This window comes from Lutra lutra, chromosome 11, assembly GCF_902655055.1.
Source record: "Lutra lutra chromosome 11, mLutLut1.2, whole genome shotgun sequence".
Lineage (NCBI taxonomy): Eukaryota > Metazoa > Chordata > Mammalia > Carnivora > Mustelidae > Lutra > Lutra lutra.
The window spans coordinates 63,089,993-63,111,658 of NC_062288.1; the positions used below are offsets into that span (position 1 = coordinate 63,089,993).

At 37.8% G+C, this 21,666-nt stretch overlaps 1 protein-coding gene across 1 annotated transcript in view; it reads left to right on the top strand.

Moving 5' to 3' along the window:
• The first annotated feature begins 8,488 nt into the window (after nt 1-8,488).
• ITPRID1 (ITPR interacting domain containing 1) overlaps nt 8,489-21,666 on the top strand; it is a 113,304-nt gene continuing 100,126 nt past the window's right edge. Inside the window, exon 1 of the mRNA XM_047695843.1 lies at nt 8,489-8,602. The gene's annotated coding sequence lies outside the window, so the exon portion shown is untranslated. The remainder of the gene's footprint in view (nt 8,603-21,666) is intronic.

The following is a 21,666-nucleotide window of genomic DNA, read 5'->3' on the forward strand; positions in this document are numbered from 1 at the left end:
CACTCTCTCATTCTAAAATAAATAAATAAATAAATAAATAAATAAATCTTTTAAAAAATGCAAGTCTGGGGCGCCTGGGTGGTTAAGTGGGTTAAAGCCTCTGCCTTCAGCTCAGGTCATGATCCCAGGGTCCTAGGATCGAGCCCCAAATGGGGCTCTCTGCTCAGATAATAAATAAATGTCTTTCAAATAAATAAATAAAATCTTTAAAAAAATGCATGTCTGTTCACCTAGCAATTACATTTCAACAAAATAAAAAATCCAAAAAAAAAAAAAAAAAAAAAGGAAGACAACAACTTGAACAGCATACATTGAATACAGGAATATTGATAGACCAGGGAAAAATGTCTACCTACCTGGCAAGACATCTCCTTAAAATTATCACTGTTAACATCACCAGTAATGGGACAAATTGACTTCATTTGACTCTTGACACAGTGCACTGAGAGGAATACAGTAGACAGAAACACTTCAGTGGTATTCATGCAAAAATGCATAACCTGAATCTAATCATGGGGAAATATTAGACAACCCAAACTGAGGGACATCCTGCAATTTAATGCTTTAAAATGTTGTTCCCACTATATTTAAAATACTTACAGATGTTCCAGATGAAAGGAATAAAGAGACATAATAACTGAATGCAACTCATTATCTAAAATTTTCTTTTGTTTTAAAGGGCATTTGGGGAACAACTAGTGAATTCTCAGTAAGGGCTATAGATTAGATAATAGTATTTTATCAATATGAATTTCCTGATTTTGATCACTGTATTACCATATAGTGGTATGTATTAACACTGAAGGCTTTTGGGATAAGGAGGTATCGTGTCCATAATTTTCTTTCAGGTGACTTAGACCTGTATATCTATAAATCTACCTGTATCTGTAGATTGATAGCTAAATAAAGATACCTAAACTCAAAGAGAGAGAGAGAACAGCAAATGTGACAAAATGTTAAGAATAAGGAATTTGGGGCGGTGGTGCTCCTGGTGGCTCAGTCATTTGGGCAACCAACTCTTGGCTTCGGCTCAGGTCATGATCTCAGGTTCGTGTGAGATCAAGACTTACTTCAGGCTCCCCGCTCGATGGGGAATCTGCATGAGGATTCTCTCCCTCTCCCTCTGCCCCTCCCCATGCTCTCTCTCTTTCTCTCTAATAAATAAATAAATCTTTTTTAAAAAGAATAAGGATAGGGGGTAAATGGCCTGTATACATTCTTTGTACTATTTTTATAAGTTTTCTCTAAGAAGGAAATTATGTTAAAATAAAAGGTTTAAAAATAGGATTTTCACACACATTTCCTATTCCTTTCTTTGTTTCAGATTTCTTTTCTGTGCTTATAACACCTGACATATATTTATTTGATTATTTGTTTGCTCCCCCTGGTATAATATAATTCAGTGGGACATGATTTGTCCCAGCCATATTTCCAGCCTGCAGAATAGTACCTAGCACATATTAAGTGCCAAATTAACAAATGAATGTGCAATAACTATTCAATGAATATTCTCACAGGGGATAGAGAAGGAGGTTGGAAAAATGAAGCCAGAGCAAGAACTCATAAAGAAGAGTTTTAAGGTATAAAGTTTGTTACAGTTGTGGTGAAATTTAAGAACATGAAAGAAAAGAGAAAGTTCTGAAACCTTCTGAGAAGAAAAAGATCATCTACAGAAGAATAATAATCTGAGAGATAGCAGATTTCAATCAGAACACTAGATGCAAGTATACAATGGAATGTAATTTCAAAAGCTTTAAAGAAAAGATTCAGTCTAGAATTTTATATCCAGTTAAATTCTCACTTAACCTTGAACATTAAAAAAGATACTCTCAGGTCCCATGTTGGGCTCCATGCTCAGCAGGAAGTCTGCTACTCCCTCTCCCTCTGCCTGCTGCTCCCCCAGTTTGTGCTCTCTCTCTCTCTGTCAAATAAATAAATAAAAATCTTAAAAAAAAAAAAAGATATACTCAGGAATGTAAGGAATGTGAGAACTAATAGCTATACAAAGAGCTTGCAAAAGAGAAGCTCACACTACTTACAATATTACACAGAAAATTCACAAAAATTCAAGTACGATTCATCAATTAATTTCATATCATTGGCATCATGGAAACTAAAATGTTTATAATTACTTAAAAGAATGTCTGTAATTTTAAATATATGATCAATAAGCCTGATAGGTTCAAAACAAGTGATCTAATATATAATTCAAGAAGGTAGATATAAAGCAAGAAAGTAAACCCTAGAAGGAGGAAAGAAGAAATAATAAAGATTAGAGCAGAAATAAATAAATATTAGAGCAGTATAGAATAAAAGAGCAATACAGAAGATGAATAAAACCATAACTTGTTTTCTTTTCAAAGACTTATAAATTAGAGGTATTTGGTAAGACTAATCAGAAAATTAAAAATGTTTATCTGCACATTAATTATACTTGAATTTTCAAAAATTTAATTTAAAAATGCTTATCTGCAAAATATTTTAGAAATTTGAGAAATAACTATGGACAAAGTGGAAAGCTCTTACAGTTTGATAGAATATCAGAGACAGTACAGGTAACAACTTGAAAAACTTGAGACAAATGCATTATCAAGAAACATATAGAATACCAAAATTAAATACCACAAGAATAAATAGAAAACATGAATAAATCCCATTATCAAAGAAATGTTTAAAGACTTGTACCTCCACTCTGCTTTTGCCAGCAGAAAGCCCCAGGCCCAGATGACTTTAAAAAGAGTTCTATCTATTTTTAAATAATGTGTTTTTGTTTTTTTAAAGATGGAAAGGTAATTAAATAATTCATGAGGCTAGTATATTTGTAATATCAAGGCTAGAGAAGAACAAGAAATGGAAATTATGTGGACATTTCACTTAAAAACAGATTAAAAGTTCAAATTAGGTATTAGCTAATGGAAAATTTAATGTATTTCTAAGGTAATACATCATAATCAGTGAGGATTTATCTTAGGAAATTAATATCTAAAAGGAAGACTAACTCAGAGAAATTATTTGAAAACTAGAATTAGAAGATCATTGCCTTAACTTGATAAAGTCTACATATTAAAGACATCCAAGAAACATGCACAACAAAGAAATACAGACTTGGTCCTTTTAATATAGGAAATAACACAAAGATACACCCACTATCACTACTACCGTGTTGTTTAAAATAGTATTAGAAGTTCTGGCCAGTGCGATGAGAAAAAAAATAATAATAATTAATGGAGGAAGAAAAAAGAAAAAAAAAGCTATGAATAGAAAGGGACAACATGGCTATTACTGTAAATTGCAGGATCATCTGCACAGAAAGTGTAACAGAATTTTCAAAATATGGTAACAATAGAGTTCCAAAGATCGTCAGGTACAAACTTAGGTACTATATATCAATACCACTGTTGATAGGAATGCAAGCTGGTGTAGCCACTCTGGAAAACATCATGGAGGTTCCTCAGAAAGTTGAGAATAGAGCTACCCTATGACCCAGCATTTGCACTACTGGGTATTTACCCCAAAGATACAGATGTAGTGATCTGAAGGGCCACATGCACCTGAATGTTTATAGCAGCAATGTCCACAATAGCCAAACTATGGAAAGAGCCTAGATGTCCATCAACAGATGAATGGATAAAGAAGATGTGGTATAGATAGATAGATAGAAAGATAGATAGATAGATAGATAGATATAATGGAATACCATGCAGCCATCAAAAGAAATGAAATCTTGCCATTTGCAATGACGTGGATGGAACTAGAGGGTATTATACTGAATGAAATAAGTCAATCAGCGAAAGACAATTATCATATGATCTCTCTGATATGAGAAATTTGAGAGGCAGGCGGGGGGTTTGTAGGGTGTAGGGAAGGAAAAAATGAAACAAGATGGGATTGGGAGGGAGACAAACCATAAGAGACTCTTAATCTCACAAAACAAACTGAGGGTTGCGGGGGTGAGAAGGGATAAGGTGGCTGGGCCCAGGACATTGGGGAGGGTATATGCTATGGTGAGTACTGTGAAATGTGTAAGCCTGATGATGGACAGACCTGTACACCTGGGGAAAACAATACATTATATGTTATTAAAAAATAAATTTAAAAAAATTAAAAAATAAACAGTGATATCAATACCATTCTTCTATACGAGTTTATTAGCCAGGGTTCTTCAGAGAAACAGAATGAACAGGATGTGTGAGATAGATAGAAAGATAGATATTATAAAATCTATCCATATAGACAGAGACAGGCAGAGAGACAGAGACAGAGAGAGACAAAAAGGGAGGCAGAGAGATAGAGACACATGCACACAAAGATTTGATATAGTAAAGAAATGCTTCCACAAACAGGAAGAATAAGAAGTGGATTGATTGAAGATTGTTCAGTAGATGGTATTCGGGAAACTGGCTTATCATATGCATAAAAAATAGGTTTGGGTCCACACTTCATACTGAATATTAGAGTGAACTCCAGGGATTTAAAAGACCTATATATTAAAGGTAAAGCTATAAAATGAATGGGGGGCATGATAATTTATTTAATCATCTGGTGGATAAGTACTTCTTAAATAAGAACCCCAAAGCACAAACCAGAAGGCAAAAATTGGATTTGACAACATCAAAATTAAAGACCTCTGTTCAACGAACCGCTCTATAGATTATGTTAACATATGGATGGCAGATTAGGAGAACATATTTGCAACCTCAAAAACCAACAAGGGATTAATCTAGAAAATACAAGGGACTCTTATGAGTCAACCAGAAACAAAAACGAACACAGTAGAAAAATAGGCAAAGGTATTATGATGCTATAGTTCAAAGAAAGGAAAGCCTGGAAAGATAAAAGTAGTGGAAGAGATTCTCAACTTTGTTAGTCAAAGTGTAACAAGAGAAGTAAAAATTAAAATAATGCAGACATACCACTTCTGTCCATCTAAGTGAAAATCAGATACCACCTAGACTTAGCAAATGCTTAGGAAAGGAGATCACTTCCTGAACCCTGGTGGGAGTACGGACAAGGCAACACCATTCTGGAGAGCAATGCAGCAGACATGGGTCAAATAAGAAATGCATAAACCATCTAAGGTAGGCAATGGCCTGACCTGTAGAGATGAGAAGGAGCAGTAATACCATAAGGAAAAAAACAACAGAAAAGCAACCAGATCATTCAATTCTTCTATGGCATACAATTCCCTTTGTGGTAATAGGGTGGATCATGGATGTTGGTGTTAGCCATGCCCACCTTACAAAGAACAAAATAACAAAGAAGATAGCCCAATACTCTGGGCCTCTCAGCTATGGTTTGGCCTTCACTTCAAGGCTAGCTGAGACCTCAAAACTTTGGAGGTATCCTGAGCTAAAAAGATACCCGGGAGAGCTATGATCATTCACAACACCATGATCTTCGATTGTAGGTACATCATTTACCCAAAAAACAAAGTAAAATGTAAGGTTGACCATATCTGAGTTACCCTTCTCACTAATCCGTGACTCTAGACTAGCCTCTGTGACTTTGCCTAACTGACTCTGATCCTGACCTCTGACTACAAAGTATATATCCCAGATAAACTCATATACAACGTCATGAACACCTGCCATGAGAGACATAAACATGAATGCTCAAAATTTCATTGCAGGCGACGGGGCAGTGCTGGAGCCCAGCTGAGATTTTATCAGTGGTGGAATGGATAAGTAAAATAAATAGACTTGAGTCTTATATGATGAGTGGGAACTCCACAAGCGAAGAAGTAAAGGGAAGTTCTTCTTGATCTAGGAAGGAAGCAAAATCTACATGGGTGTGATGAGTGAGGAAAACAAAAAACAGAAACGACCTTCAGGTTGTTCCAATGAGTCCGATGCTGAGTAAGTGAGTGACGTAGTTGGATCGTGACTAGCTGTGACGATAGACTGGAAGGAGGACCTAAGGAGGCAAGAGTGACCTAAGACCAGCAACGTGGCTGATACGATCCAGAAATGTGCAGGCTTGAACAGGTAGTACTGATGAGGAGCGAGGAAAGGACAAATCTGAGAGGAGTTAAGGAAGAAGAATTGGCAGGGCTTGGTTGTGATAGGAGTGAGGAAGAAAGGAAAAATCTAAAATAATGCCACATCTCTGTCTTGGAATTTGAGTCAATGATTATGTCATTAACTGAGATCAGAAGACAGGAAATACATGGGAATATTTTCGGGGCTTAACAAATACAAGGCTACAAACAAAAATAATGAAGTCATTGGCTCTGCTGTCCAGAATCTTCAAGTTCAGTGGGGAAGAAAGCCACAGAGACAAGTGACATTGTAGTAAAACTTCAAGGTACAGTAATGGCATCAGGGAAGGGAAATTAGCTACTTTGGAGGGTGCATACTGGCTGTAATTAAGAGCAGAGACTCTGGAGTGAAGCAAGTACTGGGGTTTGAGTCCTAATTCCTCCATTGAGAGTTTGTGTTCCCTAATTTTTCCATGTCTCAGGTTCCTCATCTGCAAAATGGGAATAACTATAGCATCTATAATGCAAGTCTGATATGAGGTTTTAATTAAGACAGTGTTAGGAACACAAGCGTGTTTAGACTGGTGAGTAACTTAATCTCAGGAAACAAACTGAGGGTTGCTGGAGGGGAGGGGAAAGGAAGGATAGGGTGGCTGGGTTATGGGCATTGGGGAGGGTATGTGCTATGGTGAGTGCTATGAAATGTGTAAGCCTGACAATTCACAAACCTGTACCCCTGGGGCAAATAATACATTATATGTTAATTTTTAAAAATAAATAAATAAACTGAGTAAGTGAGTAAGTCATGTCCTTGAGGCCATATGATATTGTGAAAACAGGAATTCAGATTCTGGAGGTAGAAGCACCCATTGTAGTCCGGAGTTCAGGTTATGTATCCTTGGACAAAGCAACCACCTTTCTGAGTCTTAGCTTCTTACATGTTAAATATAGAAAGAAAAAGAAAAAAAAAAATCTCTCCTGCCCTAGGTATCTAACAGGTCTTTAAAAACAAAGTAAAATAATGGATGCATTTAAATGAAGCTGTAAAACCAATACCAATGGAGCAAATTATAATCATTAATGCAATTTCACTGAGGGAAGAAATGCTAACAATAGAATGTACTTGCTATTTTAAGGGTTTGCCAGTCTGTGGGAACAGGGAAATATCAAGGACGGAGATCTGACCTAGGGATAGAATTACCAATTCATTCCACCTTCCTTTCAGGGTTCTTATGACAATTAACTTGCCAAGTTTCAACCACAAGACCATATGTTTACTAGATCATGTGGGGAAATGTGGTTTATTCTGATTATTTGTTTGTATTAACATTATTAGTGCAGTGCTTCACGTATTACATTGGCTCAAATTCAATCTGTCAGGAGGCTTCACAGCACATAAAGTGTAAAAATATTCTAAACACAAGTGATTTTTAAAATAGGAGAATCCTAAGTTCACATCCTCCCTCATGGACCTTGTTGGCAATCACCTTGGACCTCACACAGAGTGGGAGTCATGCTGATTACAGTTCTGACCCTTTCTGAAGTCTTGAAGTTCCTTCTGAAGTGTCAAAGGAGTATTCACATGTACTAATGGCAGCTTTAATATTTAATGGACTTTAATTATTCTAATTATTTGGAAGCTGGTATTCAGTGACCTAATTCAAGGTAGGTCGTTTGACCAACAAGACCACCCATTTTCTGAGCACACAGAGTAATTAAATATACATCAAACTCCTCCCTTCAATGCTTCCCCCTTGCAATTACAAATAATATGCTAAGTTCAGTCAGTAAAGTGTAGAGTCATTATAGTACCCAAATTCACAGTTGTTACTTTCTAAGTTGTAAATCAGCCCATGATGTGAGACTTCCTACTTCTTCGGCCTCATTTCTCCCCTTTGTTTCCACATACTCGGTTTCTGCCATACAGAAGACTTTGCAGTTCCTCAAATGTATCATCCTGCTCAATAATTTATTACCTTTGTATACTGATATCTTGGCTTTCAACATCTTTCCCACCACCCCAAGCCTAGCTCAATCCTCATTCAATAGGAGAACTCCTACTCATGCTTCAAAACCCATTGCAGACACTACTCCTTGGTGAATCCTTCCCAGATTCCCGGTTGATAATATGTCCCCTCTCCCATTGTGTCCTCAACATTTCTCCATGGGAGTTACTGAATGTGACCCCTCCAAAGTCTGCAAGATCCTTGGGGAGAGGAGAGTGATTTGTTCTTCACTTCTTTCTCTAGTCCTGGGCCTGGCTTGAAGTAAACCTCCCCAAATTTTGCGGTGCCCACACATATAGGAAGTCCCCTCTAATTCGGATCCTTTGTCTGAAGGAGCTCACTGTCTCAGCCCCTTGTTTGGAATGTCTCCTGATACAAAAAGATCAGGAAACAGGTTTTTCCTTTGGACAAATGGGCGTGGATTATGAAAATATTATGCAAGATTAGGCAAATGCTACACTGTTTCCTTTAGGAACTGTCCAGGTACACAACTGTCGGTCAGTTCAGGAGTGGATCTTTCTTTGCAGGTGGATGGGGGCCGGTGGCGGGGGCTGTGACGATTGGCTTCCTTAGGGGATGGGCTTTGCTTGTCCCCTGAGCTCTACGCCACCAGGCAGAGGTAAGATTGTTCGTCAAGAACTTCTTTTTGTGTCTTAGCAACCTAAATGTTCTTCCTGGTCACTACAGAAGGGACACAGAAAGTCTCCTTCTTCTTTCCTTCTTCCTATTTCTAAGTGCTTTTTGTTTATAAGTATTTTTTTTTAAGAGTTTATTTATTTTGACAGAGAGAGAGAGATCACAAGTAGGCAGACAGGCAGGCAGAGAGAGGAGGAAGCAGGCTCAGTGCTGAGCAGAGAGCCCGATGCGGGGCTCGATCCCAGGACCCTGAGATCATGACCTGAGTCGAAGGCAGAGGCTTAACCCACTGAGCCACCCAGGCGCCCCTGTTTATAAGTATTTATAAGTCTCTTTTGACTGTGACCAAGCTAACAGGCTTGGGTTGCACGCAGGTGACATGGATGAGACTGCCTTTGTTAGAAATGTGTAGAACAATGAGAAATCCTGTTGGTGATACAGCGGCTGAGGAGTTCCCTGAGGAGACAAAGGGAGGAGAATGAAGTCTGAGTCTCTCTGTGGGTCGAGACACATCACTGATGATCATAATCTAGAGCTGTTGCTAGGAATTGACAAACACATGGTGTGGTCATGAGAGCTGGCTGACTTGGGGGAGGGGAAGGGAGAGACAGAGAGAGAAAGAGACAAGTAGAAAAGTCCAGGAGATAAGAACCCCCTGTAAGCATGATGCTCCATTTCTGGTTTGCAGATGGTGATATTTTTGTGTGAGGATGTCGTTCAGAACAATGTTCAGCACGCCCTAAGCAGAATGATGTTTTGGTACCTCATCTTTAGCAGATATAAGTTGTTAATTAATGAAATATGCTAAGACTAATGAAATTGAATGTTCCAATATATTTGTATATCAACATATGGAAACACAAAAACCTTTGTTTTATATATGTGTGTGTATCTGTCTGTCTTGCTGCATAATAAAAGTAACTATTTTCAGCAGATATTTTTCTAAAGTCAGCACAGGGCTCCCTCCCCCTCCTCCTGGTTCTGACATCACCATTCCCGGGGTATTCTCACAGAAGTGCCCTAATAATTGTTTATTCATGGTGGATAATACGATGCTAAATAATAACTTTCCTGGGCCACTCCCTCAACTCCTCTATGATGAGAGATCAAGAAGTGAGGGGGTTTGGGATAAAGGATTTTTTTTTTTTTTTGAAGGAAATAGCTCTAGGGCTGCATTTGCATTCCTTTTTAGTGCTTCTCCCCTGAAAAATACATGGAGTGATAAATGCAATGAGACAAACAGTCTGCTTTCTGCGGCAACAGTAAAGAGAGCACTCGAGAGAAACAAATTGTGATACGTCCATGCAATGGACACCTACGTGGCCACTAAAACATAAGTCAGATCTATACACTTGGTCATGGCATAATGTCTAGCAGGTGTATACAGACGAAACATCCTGGAAGCCAAAATTGGCAACACTTTTTATCATGATTACTTCACAAGATTGAGAAGATGGGAACATTTTCCCACTTTGTGTTATATACATTGTGTTGTTCAAAATGTTGGCAATGAGCCAAAGTGTTGCTTTTCTTACAAAAAGAAAAAAATGACTGAAAGAGGGAATGTGAATGAGAGAATGAGAAGAGGGAAAGAAAGAATCGAAAGAAAGAATCAGGGCACAGATCCCAAGAATGTGATCGAGGAGTTCTCCTTTGCAGATGGGGCTGATTGTTTTCTATTTCATGTTATAAGATGCCAAAGACATTGTGCTAAGAAGAAAAATAAGTGTATATATATATATATGTATATTGATTATATATAATCAATCCTTAATAAATTATATTGCTAATAATATACTAGGCTCCTAATTAAACATTGAGTTTTTAACCAATTCAATATAATATTAATAAAAAGGGACATTGGGGAAGGACAGGAATACTTTGGGAACTTAGTTTAATTTTCTTTTCAAAAAAAGGAAAAAGGAGCTGGACCCCCAAAACCATGGGGCACGCAGAACAACTTGAACAAGATACAGAGAATCATAGAGACACAGGGTGAGGTAAGGAGTGAAAGGGGCCAGAAGATTAACAGTAAACTCCTTTTTATAAACATCATATTTTATAATGTGCATAATATTTCATTACCTTAGGGTCTTACTGAAACTTTAGGTACGTTTTCACGGTTTTGTTTTTTTTTTTTTTTTGGTAGGTGTTTATAGGTTCTAGAAAATAAGAATTAAAAATGTTTTCAGAGACAGGATTTGAATAAGTCAAACTTTAGGCTTCATAGAAAAAGCCCACCCACATTATATGATCTTGTTTGTTTTCTGCTTGTTTCTGTTAAAGTCTATGAAGTTCAATTATGCCCCTTACTATGTAATTTAAGACACCCTGGCTATCCTTCAAATCTCAAGAGAGAAATCTCAGGGATGGGGGAGGATATAGTATAAGGATGACAGGAGTTGTGGTTGAGTCAGAGATAGCAAAGCTCGGAAAAAACCAAGCCACCCACTCTAAGTGACAGAGATCGTAGAGGGTGGAGCCCAGATTTAAATCTAAGTGTGTCCCACCAAAGCTATACTCTTAAGAAAAAAAAAACAAATTCTGCCTGATACGAAAGTATCATATGCTCACAAGGCTATAATTAGAGCCTCCTGTATCCTTTTACACTTTCTAAAAGGGCAAGCTTTATGGAACCAACAAAGCAGTGACTTCTCTGGGACAAGATGTGACTAGTACCAAAGATGCCTGACTCAGAGGTTACATGAAAATAGGGTTTCACACAAGAGATGTCCACTCCACTGGCTAGTAAAGGAAAGATGGATATATACTAGACAGAATCATGGCCCCTGTAGCACAGATGTCAACACATTACCTTACGTATCAGAAAGGACTTCAGAGATATGATTTGGAGTCTTGAGATGGGAAGATTCTCTGGAATTATCTGGGTGGGCCCAGGGTGATCACAGGGTCCTTGTTCAAGAGGGGCAGGAGAGTCAGCGTTAGAGAGGAGATGTGATGACACAGGCAGAGGGTCCATGTCAGAGAACTCCAAAGATGCCACCCTGCTGGCTTTGAAGCTGGAGGCGCAGGCCTGAGCACGCAATGGTGGGCAGTTTCTAGAAGCTGGGAAAGGCAAGGAAATGGGTTCTCCCCCGGGGCCCCCAGAATGGAATGCAGCCTTGCTAACGCCTTGATTTGAGCCTAGTGACACCAATTTTAGACCTCTGACCTCCAAAACTGTAAGATGATAAATGTGTGTTGCCTTCAATCAAATTTGTAGTAATTTGTTACAGCTCAGTAGGAAACAAATACCGCTGCCATGGGCTTTTTTATGTGAACTAGTGGTTCCAAGCAATCAGTGTCACTGAGGACAGGAGTGGGATAGCTGGAGAATATTGCTGATCAAGACAGGGCAGAATCACCGAAGCTGGAAAAGCCTCAGAGTGTGACTTTTAGAGGTGTAGACAGTGAATCGTGCTTTTCCATCATTCTTCCTTAATCCTTGGGTCCCAGGAAAAAGCAGCATCATCTGAGTGACACACATAGAGCAATACACTCACTTCATCACACAGAGATTCTCTGCATAGTGTAGAAAATTTAAAAAACATATTCACAAAGATCTTACAAAATAATTATCCTTGTATTTAATCCTTTCATATTTTAACCATTCTGGTTTGTTCAGGCATTTGTAAATTTTCAAAGACAAATTTAACTGCAGATAATAAATTATTTAAAACTTACAGAAAAAGGCTTTCTGAGCCCATTCCCACAGAGCCGACATTTCCTGAATCTCGATCTTCCATCACCTTCCAGAAGATGCAAAAGAAGAATTTGGGCAAGTCACATAATCTCCCTAGAGTTCCTGTTTTGTGAAATTATGCCCAATTCATTGAGATGGGAAAAGAATCTTGAATCCTAGATCTGGAAGGAGCCCCAGAAATGGCAGTAGCCCACATTCTGCTTTTTCATGTGAAGAAACCCAAGCAGTCACTTGTCCAAGACCTCACACAGCGCTGCCCTCTGCCTGTGCCCCCAAGGACACAGCATGCGTGCCAGGCTTTCTAAGGTGGTAGGAGTACGGATTTTTTTTTTTCCTGGAGAATTTTGTAATTTTGGAAGGAAGACAGACAAATAATGTAAACATATAAAGCAGTTTCTCATAAATACAATGACAGAGGTAAGCACAGGGTGCTAGCTGAGTTTGGAGGAAGGACACACAGCCCCAACAGGCCCCATTCACCATGGATACTCATTGTTTTTCAAAATAAAAACTTCCATTAACTTCTCTTTAGTTGACAAAAATAATTGTGTCCTTGGTAAATTGTTTTTCTTTTTTTTTTTTAAAGATTTTATTTATTTGAGAGAGAGAGAGAAAGAGAGAGCACAAGCAGGGTGAAAGACAAAGGGAGAAGCAGACTCCCCACAGAGCAGGGAACCTCACGGGGGACTGGATCCCGGGACTCTGGGGATCTTGACCTGAGCTGAAGGCAGACACTTAACCAACGAAGCCACGTAGGCACCAGGTAAATTGTTTTTAAAATACTGTCACAATGAAATGAAGAAAATATTGTCCATAATCAGAATGATAGTGTCCAGAGATTATAGTGCTATTATATCTCTATGTAGATGTGTGCATATACATATACATATGGATTTCCAGTCTCTCAATAGATGTATAATTTTAATGGATATATATATATAAAATCTCCTGCTACTAGTTGTCACAACGCACTCTCACAGATATCTTATTTAAAGTCACTAAATCTCAGCATTGGAGTGGATACACTAAATGCCATCTAGGCCAATTTCCACATAAATAAAACTTTTTATTTTTTAATAACTTGAAATATATAGAAAAATTGCAAAGGTAGTACAGAGAGTCTCCCAGATCTGTTTTCCCTATTATTAACATCTGACATGGGTGTGCACATTTGTTACAATCAATGAACCAATATTGATACATTATTGGTAACAAAAGTCCATGGTTACATTCCCTTAGTTTGTAACTGATGCTCTTTTTTCTGTTCCACAATCCCATGAAGGATGTGACATTACATTTTGTTGTCTCATTTTCTTGGGCTCCTCTTGACTGACAGTTTCTCAGACTTCCCTTGTTTTTGATGACTTTGGCATTTTTTTTTTAAAGAATAGTGACCAAGCATTTTGTAGACTATCCCTTCGCTGGAATTTCTCTGGGATTTGTCTCGTGATTCGAGTAGGGTTATGAGTGTGGCGGAGGAAGAATTCAGAGGTAAAGTAGCACTCTACTCATATTGGGTCAAGGCTACCTAACAGTCGACATGATATTCCTGCCAATGCTGACCTTGATCACCTGGCACAGGTACTACTGTCTGCCTGGTGTCTCTACTTTAAAGTTACTCCCCAAACACACCTTACACTTTACCCTCTAAAACAAAGTCACTATGCATAGCCCACCTCCAAGGAGTGGGAATTTAGAAAGTGGTGTATCAACCTAAACTATTTGGAATTCTTCTGCATGGGAGATTGGTCTCTTTTCCCACAATTATTTATTTATTTATTCAATCACTCATTTATATCAGTGAGGACTCATGGCTAGTTATTTTTTTAAAAGATTTTATTTATTTATTTGACAGAGAGAGAGATCACAAGTAGGCAGAGAGGCAGGCAGAGAGAGAGAGGGGGAAGCAGGCTCCCTGCTGAGCAGAGAGCCGGATATAGGGCTCGATCCCAGGACCCTGAGATCATGACCTGAGCCAAAGGCAGAGGCTTAACCCACTGAGCCACCCAGGCACCCTGTGGCTAGTTCTTTTAAACTTTTGGTCTTGATCTAATGCTGTTTGATTCAGTGTGTGCTCAAATTGTACCAGCTTTGGCCATTAGAAGGCTTTTTTTTTTTCCCAGATGGTTTTTGGATCTCCGACATTACACATCAGTGTGTGTGTGTTTGTGTGTGTGTCTAGCACTTCCTTACCTTCTAGCACTGTCAAGAGCTGTAAGTTCATGTTTTATATTTCCCACCCTAGACCTAGAATCAGTCAGCTCTCAAGGAGCACTGATTCCTTTTATTGAAGAATGGTATCAGAAACCAAGTTCTAGGTACTAGGCATGCTTATTAATGGTGGGGTATTTCGCTTCTAGGCCTTCTCAGCTGACAGAAGGAGGAAATATATATGTGTCTGTCGACCCTTGTATACAGACATACCTATAATATGTCCATATGTAACCATCTGTATCTACAGTAAGCTAATCATGAGTTAATTCTGATGTCCCCGAGTCTAATCCCTTACCACCTGGGTCACTGCTGCCTCTTCCCCTTGTTCACTTGTAAATTTCCACTCCAACTGTGAGAAATCTGGCTCCTGCCTTACATTTGTGTCTTTTCCCTTTTATTCTCAGCCTGGCTAGAGATTTATCCCTTTTATTAATCTTTTCAAAGAAATGGCTTTGGTTTCATTAATTTTTTTCTAGTATTTTCCTGTTCTCAACCTCATTGATTTCACTGTCATTTTTATTATTTCTTTTCTTTTCTCCTGCTTGCTTTAGGCTAATGTCGCTCTTCTTTCCCAAGTTTTCTAAGATAGAAGCTTAGTCTGTCCATTTTTTATCTTTATTTTTTCTAAAATAGGTACCATAAATTCCGTTCTAAACACTGCTTTTATACTTTTGTGTTTTCGTTTTCATTTGGCTCAAAATATTTTAAAATTTATCTTGAGATTTCTTCTTTAACTCATGTTATGTTGCTTAGAATTCTGTTGTTTAATCTCTCTTTTGAAATTTCCCAGGTTTTTTCTGTTTTTAATTTCTAGTTTGATTCCATTGTGCATGAGAACATGTTTTGTGTGATTTCTAGTCTTGTAAACCTATAAAGTCTTTACATTTATCTCATCTTGTAACTGTATTATATAGCCCAGAATGTGGTCGATCTTGCTGAATGTCCCATGTGAGCTTGAGAAGAATGCATAATCTTCAGTAGTTGGATGCAGTTTTCTATAAATGCTATTTGGATCAAGTTGGTTAATAGGGGGCGCCTGGGTGGCTCAGTGGGTTAAGCCGCTGCCTTCGGCTCAGGTCATGATCCCAGGTCCTGGGTTCAAGCCCCACATCGGGCTTTCTGCTCAGCAGGGAGCCTGCTTCCTCCTCTCTCTCTGCCTGCCTTTCTGCTTACTTGTGATTTCTCTCTGTCAAATAAATAAATAAAATCTTTTAAAAAAAAAAGTTGGTTAATAGTGTTGTTCAGGCTATCAATACCCTTACTGATTTTCTGCCTGCTTTGTGTATCAGTTACTGAAAGAGGAGTGTTGAAGTCTCTAACTATGATAGTAAATTTGTCTATTCCTATTTTAAGTGCTGTCAGTTTTCACATCATGTGTTCTGATGCTCTTGTATTAGGTGCATACACAAGATTGTTATGACTTCTTAAAGAATTTAAACCTTTATAATCATATAATGCCCGTCTTTATCCCTGATAATCTCCCTCGCTCTGAAGTCAGATTTGTTGGAAATAAACATAGCTAATTCAGCTTTCTTTGATTAGTGTGGTATGTCTTTTCCCATCCCTTTTACTTTTAATTTATCTGAGTCTTTATATTTAAAGTACATTTCTTGTAGACAGTATATAATCAGGGCTTGTTTTTTTAATCCACTCTGACAGTATTTGTTTTTTAACTGGTGTATTTAGACCATTCACATTTAAAGAGATTATTGATATAATTGGATTAGTATCTACTGTGTTTGTAATTGTTTTCTATTGGCTGCATTTGTTCCTTGTTTTTTTTTCCTCCCTCTTTTTCTTTCTTTGGTTTTATTGAGCATTTTATATGATTCTATAGTTCTTCTCTTAGCTTGTCAGTTATATTTATTCTAAAATATTTTTAGTGATTTCCCTAGAGTTTACAATACACATTTTAATCTAAATTCACTTCAATTTTTTAAAGATTTATTTATTTATAAATTATAAATAAATAAATAAATAAATTTTAAATAATTCAATAAATTTTAAATAAATAAATTTTCTCTTCGAGAAAGATAGCACAGGGGAGAGGGGCAAAGGGAGAGAGAGAGAGAAACTGAAGCAGACTCTGTGCTGAGCCCGGAGCCTACGTGGGGCTCGATCTCACAGGAGATCAGCACCCCAAGATCATGGCATGAACCCAAACCAGGAGTCTGATGCTTAACTGACTGTGCCACCCGGCCACCTCTAATCTAAATTCACTTTAAATAACACTATACTACTTCCTTTGTCATATGGATACCTTCTGTATCTGTATGGAATAGTCCCAGTTCCTCCCTCCTATCCCATTTGTGATATTACTGCATTTATTTCACTTATCTGTATGTTATAATCACCCAATACATTGTTACTATTATTATTTCAAACAGTTATATTTTGGATCGACTAAGAGTATGAAAAACAAAACATTTTATTCCACCTTTATCTTTTGTTCTTCCATCATTCTCTTTTCTTTTATCGATCCAAATTTTGGACCTAGATCATTTTCCTTCTACCCAAAAACACTCTCTTAACATTTGTTTCAGGACAGTTCCACACGTGATGAATTTTCCCAATTTTTGTGTTTCTGAGAATGTCTTTACTTTCCCTTCATTTGAAAAATAATTTTAGTGGATAGAGCGTTCTAATTTGGGAGGGGGATTTTCATTCAATATTTGAAATATTTCCCTTCACTCCTGTTTTGTTTCCACGGTTTCCGATAAGAAGTCTGTTGTGATTCTTACCCTCGTTCCTTTCTAGGTACATTTCCCCTCCTCTGGCTCCTTTCAAAATTTTCTTTTTGTTTTTAGGTTTCTATGGTGTGAAGATGATATAGGTAGGTGTGGTTTTCTCACATTTATCCTACCTGGTGCCCTCTGAATTTCCTGAATCTGTGGTTTGGAGTCTGTCATTAATTTTGGAAAGTTCTCGGCTTTTATTGAAATATTTTTTTTCTGCTCTGTTCTCTCTTTGCTTTCTGATATTAAAATCGTATATGGCACATCTTAGAATTGTCCCATAGTACTTGAATGTTCTATTTTAGATTTCATTCTTTTTCTCCTTTGACTTTCAGTTTAGGAAGTTTCTCCTGATCAATCCTTGAGCTCACAGATTCTTTCCATGGCTGTGTGAGTCTACTAATGATTTCATCAAAAGCATTCTTCATTTTTGCTGCAATATATATTATTTCTAGAATTTCCTTTTGATTTTTTTCTTAAAGTTTCATTCTCTCTGCTTACGTGACCCATCCTTTTTTGCATGCTGTCTACTTTTTCCATTATACCCTTAACACATTAATCATAGTTATTTTACACTGTATATCTGATTATTCCAACATCTGTGTCATACCTGGGTTTGTTTCTAATGATTATATTGTCTCCTCAGACTATGTTTTTTCTTGGCTTTGATGTGTTTTGTAAATTTTTGTTGAAAGTCATACATGTTGTGTCAGGTAATAGGAACTGAGGTAAACAGCTTTTGGTGTGAGAATTTATGTTACTCAAACTAGAAGTTGACCTATGTTTAATGATTGCTATAGCTCTAAGTACCAGAAGTTTCAAATTCCTCTAGTGTCTTAGTTTTGGGCTCCTATTTTGACTTCAGTCTTCCTTGGAGAAAAAGAGAGACAGAGATTACAACTCTTTCACTGTAACCCACTAGTATTATATAGGAACCCTGTTGGTGTATTGGATAAATGTTGGGGAGAGGAAGCATTCTATAATATTCTGATTAGATCTAGTCTTAAATGGCCTATGTGTTAGGGCTGTGATTTTCACAAGTGTTTCTCTAGTGGGATAACCTTTTCCCTCCTGCCCATAGTTGCCCTACCTGGCAGCAGCATTCCCAGTCTATATTCTTAGAGATCTGACCTCTGTTAACTATGGTTGTTGTTTTTTTCCCCCCCTTAGGTGAGACAAGGCTAAAATGGTCTAATAAAGGAGAAATTCTCTTCCACAATTATCTTCCCGTAAATTGGGGTAAAGTTCTGGCAAAGCCTTTTTCCCCTGGAAAGTAGACCTTTGCTGTGGAGAAGGATCTGAACATATTTCATAATGATTACTTTTCCTCTCCTTCTCTCAGAACCATGAAGGGATCTTTCTTACATCTTCACTGTGAGGACCTGGTGGGTTTCCTGGAGGTAAAGTCCACAAAAATATGAGATTCTCCTGGACTACTTCCATGAGAGATCTTAGATGACTTCAAACTGTGTCATATTCAGTGTGTTCCTATTGCAAAATAGTAACGAATACACTATCCCTCATTAGGATTGTGTCAGAAATCTGGACTTTTTTCTTACTTTGTGAGGCTTGTTGACAGAAATGGTAGTTATAAGGGTGGTGGTCCTTCTTGAACTACTGAAGAAACCTTTAGACTAAAATGGCTTGGAACCAGTAGAGTGGACAATGCCGACTACATTCATGGAAAGGAACATGACAGGGATAGTGTCCAAATATATCTAATATAACGTAAGATAACTAATATAACAGCTATCTAGTGATCCTGATATTTTTCAGTTCTCAAGACAATGTGTAGGCAAAATGACTCCATTTACTGTTTTCTATGAAATGTCTCTGAATATTTGGCACTCTCCCTTCCAATCAAACTTGGTAGAGGAAGGACTAAAACTAATGCCCCCTTCCTATATTACCATGTCACATTGGTTCAGTTCATCAGACCTTTATTTATTGATCATTAATTATTTCTTATGAGCACAAGAAATGAGATGATGATCCAGCTGTCTGGAGTGTCCTAGAACACTTTCCTCAAATACCGTTCTTTTGCATTCTGAAAGCATTTTATACCTCAATTACAGTGATAAGCAATTCACAGTGTATACAGCTGTTTTGCGTCATGGCTAGTGGTCCCATTTCAGGAGTAAAGATTAGGGAGCTGCCTCCATTGTGTTACTTTCCTATATGGTCAGATTTAACATATTCATTGTTAGAAAGCAATTTCAGTTTTCTTGCCAACTTTCATCTTCTGTAGAGTGGGTAATCTAAGTCATAAGAATGTACATTTTCCCCCATGGGGTTCAGTAAAGGGAGAGAGTAAAGAAAGGGTTTTTGTTGTTGTTGCCAGCAATAACGCAGCCCATCAACTTTTAAAATATATTTTGAATTGCTCTGCTTCTAAAAAATTTTATTCACCTATCCTCTGTTATCTTAGATTATTTCCCATAGTATTATAACTTTTTGTTTATACCTTTATTTCCATCCTAAAAAGAGAGCTCCTTAATTCAGGGAGAATATCTTATTTTTATTATCTGTAGTACCTGGAAGAAAGCTATCTCAGAGATATTGCTCAATAAATACCTGTTGAGATGAAATTAAAACTAATAAGATTCTACTTAGATTTGAAGTCAAGCTTCTTTCATTACTGAGCTCTAAAGCCATGTATCCAAACTGCCTGCATGATGATTATTATGATTGTCGTCATACATACCAATCACCATGCATCTAACGTGATTTTAGTCAGTTTAAAGAATATTTTTCATACATTACGGCCAGTGATGCCTACAATAATTGTGTGAGGGAGCACCTATGAAATGAATGTTTGCATTTTACTGGTGAGAATACTGAGACTCAGGGATTGAGACCTATAGGGTCTCACGTATAGTACACATTGGAACCAGTGCTGGGACTAAGCCCTTGGGGCCCTAAGTCCTAAGCAATTTATGCTTCTCTTTTGTGTAGTATGGGGGTCTCAACACTCTTTTGATACTTGGAACTGAAAAAATTTTTGTCGTTGGGGGAGGGTAGCTGTTCTGCTCTGTTCAGCATATTGAACAGTCTCCTTGGCCTCTGGCCATTAGATTCCATTGGTGTCCTCCACCCCACTGTGACAACAAAAATGTCTGCAGACATGGCCAAGGTCTCCTTGGCAAAATCAGTTCCAGTTGACTCAGTGGCCTAATAACAGGCACAACGTTTTAAGTGCTCTGGGACCAGCATTAATAAATTGAGAGGAAAATGGGGGGGTGGGGAGGAAGTCTCCTTCATAGTAGAGGCAGCTTTTAATCTGGATCTTCACTGTGGAAAGACTGAACTGATCTAGCAGGATTATTGAGATGAGAATGAATGACAAATATTTGTTGAGCAGTCACGATGTGTCCAATTTAGCTCTCAGGGCTAAAATATAAAAAGCATTGTTAAATGTCTTCCTAAAATGAAATCCCATCTTAATGTCCATCTCGTGGAATATAGAGCTATTTGGGGTCACTTAATCTCATAACAAGCATTAGCATCTAGATTTATATTATCTGCTAAAGATTACTTAGGAAAGAATTGCCTCCCATTTATTTTTGTAGCTTACTAACTTATAAATCAGTCCCAATCATCATTCAATTGTACTGTACATGGAGATTATATTTCTCGTAAGTTTCTGGCTCCTTGGGAATGTACAAAACTATTGAACTGGAGCATATTTGCACAAATGTGGGAGGAAGGAAAGGCTACCTTTAGCTCTTGTCTCTGTTCAGCCAGGTTCTTGGAACTGCATAGAAACTCTCTCAGCAGATATGACAACCATCTCTCTGCCTCAGCTTGATGAGCCCAGGGCTAAATCTACTTGGAAAACTGACATCTCTGAAAAGATATGCTTCTCTTCCTTGAACTAATAATTTTGGAAAGTGTATAAGAGCTGTTTGCATATTCCTTTTGAGCTGTGGAAATATGTATAATTATTAAGAATATGAATTTGGGGGTCAGATAGAGATAGATGTGCCTGCCCCCTGCTTCTATCCATATGACTTATGTGACTGAGGACAAATTGTTTTAATATCTATGAACCTCAGTTTCTTCATCTACAAGATGAAGATAAGAATGACTTCTACCTTGGGGTACCTGGGTAGCTCAGTCAATTAATCATCCCACTCGATTTTAGCTCAGGTCACAATCTCAGGGTCCTGGGATCGAGCCCCATGTCAGGCTCTATGCTAAATGGGTAGTCTGCTTGAGATTCTCTCTCCCCCTCCTTCTGCCCCTCCCCTCTTTCTTACCTTCTCCTTCCACCCCCTTCCCCGTCAAATAAATAAATCTTAAAAAAAAAAAAGAAAGAAAGAAAGAAAAAGAAAAAAAGAATGACTTCCTCCTAAGTTTCTTGGGAGAATCAAGTAAGAAAATCTTGTAAACTTT